At 40.2% G+C, this 9,648-nt stretch overlaps 1 long non-coding RNA gene across 1 annotated transcript; it reads right to left on the bottom strand.

The window, feature by feature from the left end:
* Positions 1 to 864: 864 nt before the first annotated feature.
* LOC140002544 (uncharacterized) lies at positions 865 to 1,886 on the bottom strand. The gene is made up of 2 exons (XR_011809356.1): positions 1,703 to 1,886; positions 865 to 1,205 (listed from the first exon to the last, which is right to left on the bottom strand). It is a non-coding gene; the product is annotated as an uncharacterized lncRNA (long non-coding RNA).
* Positions 1,887 to 9,648: the final 7,762 nt, after the last annotated feature.

Raw genomic sequence — 9,648 nt, forward strand, 5'->3', positions numbered from 1 at the left:
CAATTTTATCCTTTAAGTTCCTGGTGCTACTCTTCATGTACAAGGCAAATGTAGTTGGGGGGATGAATCCATATTATTTACACATACTGAAATGCTAAAGTAGATCTTACTGGAAGGGATTTAAAGAAAAGAGGAGTCACAAAAATTTTGACTTGTGGGCTGCAAGAGAACAATAATGTAGAGCTTAGGGATATGGTTTAGTGGGGACTGTTAGTGTTAGGTTGGAGGTTGGACTCGATGATCTTGAGGTCTCTTCCAACCTAGAAATTCTGTGATTCTGTGTGATTCTGTAATACTTAAAGACAAAGTTCTTGCTACAGTATTACCTATGAAACCAGGACAAGCAAATGCATACAGCTAATAAAAAGAATAAAATATTTTCCAGGAAGGACTTCTTTAATGTGTTAAAAATGGGCTTAATTTTGTTCCCACACAAGTCTTACCACTGACTTCAATAGCAATAAAGCTAGGCTAATATCAAGTCCTTTTTAAAATTCTGTCTGTTGTATCCCAGCTTTAACCACAAAAAACACATCGGAAATGATGGGTTGTTGAGGCACTATCACAACTCCTGGGATATGCAGCTGAACGTTATTTCCCCTCAGAGACTGAGGGAGACAGCAATAGAAGGCAACTTGCAAAAGCAAGATCACAGGGGCACTAACAGCTCCGATGGGCCAGGAGACAGGGTAAACACCACCACAGTATCAGCCTCCTCCTTTCTTCCCTACAGGGCATTTCACTTTCCCTGGGACAGAAGAGACTGAAGCAGTCCCATACCAGCCACCCACTTACCAACAAAATACCAGGCTCTTATGACAAATTTATGTCCTTTCTGCAAGCAGAAGGCATGCTACACATACCACTATAATGCAGTTTATTTTGTGCCACATGACAGAGATAGATGTGCTAAACAATATTGTCTCCATAGCTGTCACAGGGAGCAAGGATTGTAGTTTCCAAATCCCAGCCTACAAAGTAAAGGTTGCATCTACTGTGCGGTTCTCAGAAGCTCTGGCATAACCTAGGAATACCCAAGCCAGCAGTAGAAGCAGCATGTTCACTCCAGCAGCATCAACTCAACTGAATTTGGTGAGAAATGACTGCCATCACACACATACCCAAACGAGAGAGTCTGTGTGAAGAGCGTGCATTTCCATTAACGACGCCCAGACGTCTCTTACCCACGATACACACAGTGGGAGCTGTGGAAGGAAAGATGCTCTCAGACTTCACTGATGCTAGAAAAGCCCCATCTCCAGGAAGCATCACACAGGATATATCTCACAGGCAACACTATACACACTGCTTCTTAGAGGATTGTGATACAGATTTTTGCTATTTTACTTCGCCTCCAAATAACACACATCAGAATGCACATTGGTTTTATAGGTGACAGGTTGGCCAGCACACTGCAGAGGCTAAGCACAAGCCTGACTGTAACCTCGCTCCTCTGTGCAACCTTCTCAGCACAGGCCAGATGGGGTTTTGCCTTCCTGTGGCGGTATGCAAAGCTGGGAAGCAGACCATAAGCATCTATGTCTCTGATAAGCACCTGCAGTAATACAGATGCATTCCTGTGCAAACAAGGCTATGTGCAGGGTCCATGCTAAACACAACAGTGCCTACCGTCTCTGCTAAGAGTAAATTACTCAGCTCACACACTTCCCACCACAGTTTCTTTTGAGAAACACCCACGTACAGTATTGCTTTGAATTGTTTTCTCTTCTTCCGGATCAGCTGCTAGAAACTCACTCATTTTCCATGCTTTCAAAGTTGTTTTTTTTTTTTCCAGCAAAGAGAAGGCATTATCATTTAGTCTTTAAACTAATTAACTATCCCTTTTAGCTATAATTTCTCTTCATATAAAACATTTGTAAAAGGTCTGTTTTTCCCCATGCCCTCTTTTCTCTCTTTTGGCTCTTCATTATGACCATGCCTAATTGTGATGAGCTGTCCACCATTTACTCTACAGGATTGTATAGAGCTTTGTAATGTGCCTGCCACTGATGTATTTACAATTGGAAGCAGTTAACTCTTTAGTCCCGCTTCCTTGTTCAAGACAATGAACCTGGTGAAGGAACTAGCGCTTAGCCCCAATTAAAGATCTTTAAAAGTCTCTATTTTAAGCCTGAGTACTCCAAATTGAGCATTTGTCAAAGGCCTGGTCACAGCTCCAAATGGAGAGAGGGAAATCCTACAGAGGAGAAGAATAAGACTATCACATCGGTTAGGGTGAAAGTTCTCAATCAGCATCTTAACCATGTAATCAGTATGGGATCTGTTAAGCCTGCCTTGTCCATACAAGCCTGCTGTTCCCTCTTTCTCAGCACTGCTATCAAACACTAAATTCACTGATATCTTCAGGAAAGAAATCCTGAATAATCCAACTCAGTGGTTAAAACAGAAGGGGTGCTTTGATACAAATATGAAACCACCTCTTCTTTCTGCCTTGGGAATTCTAGCATCACCGAAGTTTCTCTGAGCGGTTCTTGACATAAACCCAGCATAATACATTAATATATCAGGAGAAATGACTCTCTTCTACTTCTCCTTCCAGTTAAGAGACCACACTCAAGAGCCATTAGCAGTTTCCCCAGTTCCAAGAGTATTTTCCCCAGCATACAGCAAATCTAAATGCTAGCTCCTTCACACTCCAATTTCATGGAAAGCTCCCCCAAAATTATATGAGGGAGTTTTAAAGACCCCACGTATTTGAATATTTTTATTATTTTCCTATAAACAACATCAGTCTCCATAGTTCATGTTTATGGACAAATATGAATTAACGGTTATGCCTCTTGATTAGCGTTTCACTGAACAGCGATTGTAACATGATGAATGATCCTTTTCCTAAAGAAAACAGAACGTAACATTTGACAAATGTTGCATATGTGAATGGACAGACACCCTTCTGAGCAAAACTGTCCATATGTTAGTAACTTGATGTTGACTGTATGTCAAAAACAGACACATTTAAAACTTCTGTGCAGCACTGACAAACCATGTCATTGAATGTCTTCCCATCTTACACATTTTCTTTCTGCTAAGGATCTCTGTGCAGGTTGAAGAAACATAGCTTCAGAATACACAATGGACAGAATTCATAATGGACAACTAATACCTACACTAAGCAAAGGCAGAAAAAAGAAAAGACAAATTACACCTATGAAGAGATGAAGTTATAATGAAATCCCCTGATGTATGGAAGAAATCGCTGAAAAACTGAAGCTTGAAGCTCAGATCTGAAATAAGATCTGAGTCATATCAGGTAAATTGAGGCAGCATGGCCACACACCTTTGCCACAGATCACATTTCCTCAGAAAAGACAAATTAAACTCAGTCACACAATGTTTGTTTTGTAACACTTGGAGATTAAGATACTAAAGTAATATTTATAGTTGTGCTTACTCTAAGAAGTAGATCGCATTTATTTTTGTACAAAAAATACTTCACATCCAGCTAGATTCCTTGATTTTTTTCTTTCCTCCAAGACCTCGAGTTTTTGAGCTGTATAGAACTGCTAAATTACAGTCACTGTAAAATTACGTGCCATAAAAGCTCTTTTAAAAAATAAAAAAAAAAATCAATGTAATGTGATCAAACTGGGGACAGCACTGTTTGCATGCTGCCTGTCCAAGACCTGACTTGCAAATGGGTAAAAGCAATGGACAGAAAAACAGAACAGCATGTGAACTGAACACTAAACTTCACTTACCTCCGTTCCCCTGAAGAAACCAGAACAGCAGCACAGCATATCTGAAACTGAAGCACTTCAGGAAAAAAAAAAAAAAAAAAAAAAGAGTGAGAGAGAACAAGGAATTGCTTTAAAATAAAAGATACTACATGAGGCTTGCCTCTTCCATTTACATTTCCCCCTTAATGTATTTGCTTATTCTGTTGTAACTGCTGTCAATAGTGTCAAGAACTAAGGCGATACAATTATTCCTGCACATCAGCACAACCTGCTGTCCTGGGAATTAAAACAAAAGCAACAAGAACCACAAAACATCTACATTTTGTTACCCTGGCAGCTTCCACAAGGAAGCACCCCAGGCAGAATGACTTCCTAACGCAATGACTCCTCTAAGTTTATTGTGTTCCCACCTCTGTTTACCCACGTGAGGAAGGTCCACGCTAAACAAGAGCTTGCCTACAGCCACAGACCACAGTAGTTCCTCTTTCACTGTTCCTCACAGTAGCTAGAACATTCAGTAAACACCATACCAAGTGCAAGAAGTGTTGTTCAAGTTTTAAGACTAAGCTTTATCTGCTCTGAGAACTAGTCTGAGATATCTCTTTCCTCCTTCTCTAGTTTATTCCTGCAACTCTGAACACCAGACCACTTATGATGTGTGCACTCACTGAGCATAATTAGGCCCCAATTATCCCCACTCATCCCTTTGCGCTCCCTAGAACCGCTAGCACATTCAGTCAAGGAGTTGACACAACCACCCACAAGCAGGGAGCCAAGCCTCTTGGCTATAAAATTAAAATATGTATATAAAATTAACCCTTCATTCTTGGATACTAAACTCTCAAGGAACATTTAATATACAAGTAACCATTGTGCATGGTTTGCATCAAACCTACCAAAACCCACAAGCCATTAGAAGTTAACTCTCCCTGAAGATACATCATACACATGTAATAGCTGCCAACTTCTTGCTTATCAGAAGCCAACCCTCAGACAAGTCATAGTCCTTAAAAGAAAAGGGGAAAAAAGCTGATTTCTGTCTTCACAGAAACTTTTTAACGTACAGAACAGGTACAGTAGACCCTCCAGCCCTGACTGCATGGCTATTCCAAGGCCAACAAACCTTTTGCAGCAGACAGCAAACATCTCCTTCCTTCCTGGCCACTCCAGCTGCTGCCCCCAGGAAATCAACTTTTATGCAGCACACAGGCAGGCTGTGCCCCTGTGCTCAATTATTGACCAGCTTGATCAGATTTCTCAGCTGTTAGGAATAACTGATAAGAGTAGCACATCAGCTGTTCTCCAGCCTTCAAGGGAGAGCTGTGTGTTTTCTACATTCTCTTTTTGAAGGGCGAGAGGGCACAGTTTCTGGGTTTGAATCCTTTGAGTTCTCTATTTCTTCCTCTCCCTTATTCCATTTAGGAGAAAGGGAGACTGGAAACTATTCTAGCCTGAACAGTGTCCTGGGAGAAAACATACAACGCAGCCATGCCATTAAGACACTTGCAAAGCAAACAAAAAAAAAGCAAACCCTTAATTTTCAGCCAGGGAAATAGGTTTTCTTCTAGCCTACAGTAAAAGCAATGTATTTCCTGTTTTTAGGTTTTAGAGACAGCCTGCACTAAACAAAAGGGTGGATTTTGTTTTGAAAATAGCTGTTGTTCTTCATTTGTGTAAATGAATAAATCCCCCGCTTTTTAGAGCACAGCATGCTCTGTGTGAGCGGGCTGAGGGATTGACCGTGGTGCAATACTGCCTGGTGAAGCAGTACTTACAGAAAAGAGGAGCAGAATGCACATCTATAGGAAATTGTCTGCATCAAATTCATTTCACATTAAAATTTTCATTAATAATATTTCCATAACCCTCTTGGTTTCCAATATGTTCCAATTATGGTTGCGACAGCTGAAGAAAACTGAACTTTTCTACACAATTCTCACTAATATGGCCTGCTACTTGGTCTTATTGTTATTAGAATAATTTGCTCCCAAGTTCTGAAATGAACTCTGTGCCCAAGTAATTAAAGCTCTTAAAGTTTCTAGTCCTTTGTTTAAAGAATTCGTCCTTGTGCTCTCTATGCCCCATCAGCTACCTAATTAGCAGAGCCTTTGCGTGATTAAAAATTCTCACAGAGATTCTGCTGGATATTTGCCTCTCTTAATGAGTGTTTGTGGACAGCTGGGAGCGGGAGCTGGTTCCCTCCTCCCAGGACCTCCAATGAATTCTGCAGACCTCTGTCAGGGCCCAGGAGTGAAAGCTGTCATTTTAGTAATGTGGATGAAAATTGGTCAAAAGCACTGTGGTCCTTGAGGAATGAAAGGCCTTGAAATATAAATGAAGATGAATATTCATATTTGGTTCAATAAGTGCCAACTATTAATATACATGTCTGTCAGTAAGAAAAGTCAGAACTTATTCAATTGTGCCTGGCATAATTTGGCTCCTAATTCACAATTATCCTCCTGTTCTTTGCATTACTTTGCAGTTAATTTTTTTTTCAGCTAAAAACTTGCAGGAAAATGAAAGCATTGCTATTTCCACAAAAATAAGCAATCTTTTATGTCCTTCTATTAAAAATCACCTGTGGCTTTTTCACACACAATTCTGACTGTCTTGCTCTGATTTTTCATATCTTGTTCTCTTTCAATATCAGCTTTCAAAACAGCCCATCATATATTTCATACTCTGGAAGTATACCAACTTTCTTTATAGAAATTCTCACGAGATTCCATATCCCCCTCCACTTTATTTCCAACCCAGTTCTAATTTCATATCTGTTATGATTTTTTAAGGATTTCTCAGTTTTCAAGGACTGTAGCATTAAATTGAAATAAGGTGGTTTTGTGGCTGGTTGTTTTTTTTTGTTCTGCTGGTGGTGAGGTGTTTTGCTTGTTTGGTTGGTTGGTCTGTTTTTAAAGTGTGGTATGTCTGTTTTGGGGAGGAACCTCTGAAGACACTGAAGAAATGTTGTCCTGCTTTTATTATTAGCAATAGACTGTTGATTTCTGAATCGGAAGACCAGGACTACAGAAAAATCCTGGAAGTATTCAAACTAGGCAATCCAGCTTCACAGGAGAGTGATCTCTTATTCAGTGACATTTGCGAAATTAGAGCTAAGTAATTTTCCTAATCAATATATTCCCATTTATCACTTTGCCCAAAGCCCATGTGCACAGGAACCAACATACATATTAGACATTGCTGAAATCACTTAGTTCTTAGAAGAATAAAAAGTACTGGAGGAAACACAGCAAAGCGGGATTATCATTTGATTTATGAAATTAAGATGATTTGATCAAACCAAAACCTTCTGTATATGAGGAGGAGCTATATAGATCAAATGCAAACAAACTGAAATATATTTGGAGGGGGAATGTTGGGAGGAAGCAGCGAGGACGGCATTCATTTGTTTCTTTTACCACGCTATTACAGACCATCTTACTGAAAAAGAAACCTAGAGATAAAACTACCACAAAACCTGCTACGTCACCAAAAGGTTACAGAGAGGCCACACGCTGATTTAATTCAGCTTTACGCAGGAACTCTAACAGGACCAGATCCTGCAGAGACATGCTTTGCTGAACGGCAGAGGAACATTTATTGTTTTCAACTTTACTTGGTCAGGTTCCTGCTGACTTGTAATGGGAGTCTGCCTGAGGAAGGCATAGGTAGGAATCAGAGAGGCTATAGCCTAAGGAACAGCGGCGTGAGAGAAGGCTGTGAAACACCAGAGTCATCGTGGAATGAAACCAGCACATAAGAGGAGAAAAGAGGTCCTGGGTGTTTTGACACAGGCGACCAAATTCCTCTCTCATTTATAATGGTCCCAGCCCATTAGCTTCAAGGTGGAGTGTCTGTGAAGCCTGCAAGTAAACAGCTCTCTATTCAAAGCCGTCCAGCTAGCAAACTTTGCGTCCAAATCATTCCTGCCTACATTTCATAAGGCTTATTTTTGTTGGTGTCAGTAGAATATTCTTATTCATTCTGCCTTCTAGACGCAGATTTGTTTCAGCAGATACTGGTGATCAGCTGTTTTCACTGGCAGTTTGAAAAATGGCAGAAGTAAGTTAGGACAGGTGTGGGTGCACATTAGCAAGGCAATTAGGTTTGGAAATATTAATTTATCATTTGTAATAAGGTCGTGGATTATAGATCTATATCCATGATATACCTATTATCTCAGAGGTTCCAGTTCAGAGGATCCAAAACAAATCAAGGGGAAGCTTTTTTTTTTTTTTTTTTTTTTTTAAAGTGTTTCGGTTTGCATGTTTTCAGACCACCTGTCAAAAGCTGAACTTTTCTAGGACTGGAATTTAAAAGCCATGACTCTACCTCTGCTGCCTGGTATTCCAAACGGAAGCCACAGGACAGACACAGGTTCAAAATTCACCTAGAGTGAACTGAATTATTGTGAGCATTTGAGGCTTGCAATTAAAAATTACTGCAGATCCACAAAGCCTGTATTTGTGTGCCCTTATTTGTCCGACTTGCATAGTGCTCATAAGTCACGAGCCCACCTGCAACAAGAACATGCATTTTTTTAGAATCCTTCTGAGGTTATTGGACTCTCTGGGGATTTAATATCCAGTCTATATTAGGAAAAGGTGCCTTTGCATTGCTACTACCATTGGTCAGTTTTGCACACAATATAAAGAACATAAAAAAAAAAAAAAAAAAAAAAAAAAAAAGGTAAGTAGAGAAAATAACAGAAGAAGAAGAAGAAAAAGCAAGATCCCCCCCCCCCCCCCCCATTTTCTGTGATTTCATGTAGCACATTACCAGAAAGTACCCTGAACACAGTAATTGCCATAGCAGCAGACCAAAGGTCAACTAATTCTGTCTCATTTGCAGAAATTAGCAGCATACAGCTGCTTTAGAAGACTGCTCAATAGTCACATGTGCAACTACCAAGGAATCCACCCCTTCTTCATTTCCACAACTTATCGTGCACCTACGCCAAAATAGGGGAGCAGTCTGTATTATTTAAAAATATATGTATCCTCCTGTGATAACACAGAAGCCAATAGAGAAAGGAATAAATTAATCAGCTAAGTGAAAAGTATGAAAGGAACGTAACCTATTAATTTAATGTTTGGCAAAGGCTCCGCTGATGAGGTAGGGCTGGCACGGCATGCCAGGTGTGGAGCCTTGGCTTTACCAAGCTGAGCAGAGCAGCTTGAAGGCAAGAAGCCTCGCCAAGGGCAGCCTCCTCCGGTTCTCCATGGGGCAAGCGATGGCTGCACAAGCACCCCAGCTGCGTCCTCAGCCCTGAACACACCTGAGCATAGAGGGATATAGGCAGCAAAAGCAGGGAAGAAAAGTTCAAGAGGGCTGCAAGAGTCAGCCAAGCACCAAGGATTATGGAGGCATTCAGGCTCTCTGCGCTGCTCTATGTGTTTGGATATGGAGGGTACCACAAGATTTTAATAAAGAACAGTGCTCATATTTAAAATATTTGCAAAGCAATTATCATTCATTCTGCATATTGAGAAGTTAATCTTTAGAAGTTGATCTGTTCATTTACCTTGCTTTTAAAGCTAGCTTTTTTGTTATAGAGGTACAGTGAAAGAAATCAAGGAAAAAAAAATGTTTGATTTTTTTCTTAAAGATTTTTTTTTTCAAAACTATTCTGAACACAGCAGTATTAGGTTCAGAAATTGTGTCATCAGCCACACGTGCTGCAGTAGATGAAAGTCCTGTCTCACATCAGTATGGATATCTTGGGGGGATCATTATAGGAAATGTGCACAGAAGAAATCTCTTAAGGAGGGATTTGAATTGAGACAGGGAGATCATTTGACATACAAAGCATTGGGGGAACATGGGAGACTGTGAGATTGAGAGCAAGGGAAGGATAAACAGGAGGTAGGCTTCTTTCACATAATAAAACCATCACACGTAGGAAAGAGACTATCTGTGACTAGATACCGTCACAAAAATGCACTGAAAT

Source organism: Anas platyrhynchos, chromosome 5, assembly GCF_047663525.1.
Source record: "Anas platyrhynchos isolate ZD024472 breed Pekin duck chromosome 5, IASCAAS_PekinDuck_T2T, whole genome shotgun sequence".
Taxonomy (NCBI): Eukaryota; Metazoa; Chordata; class Aves; order Anseriformes; family Anatidae; genus Anas; species Anas platyrhynchos.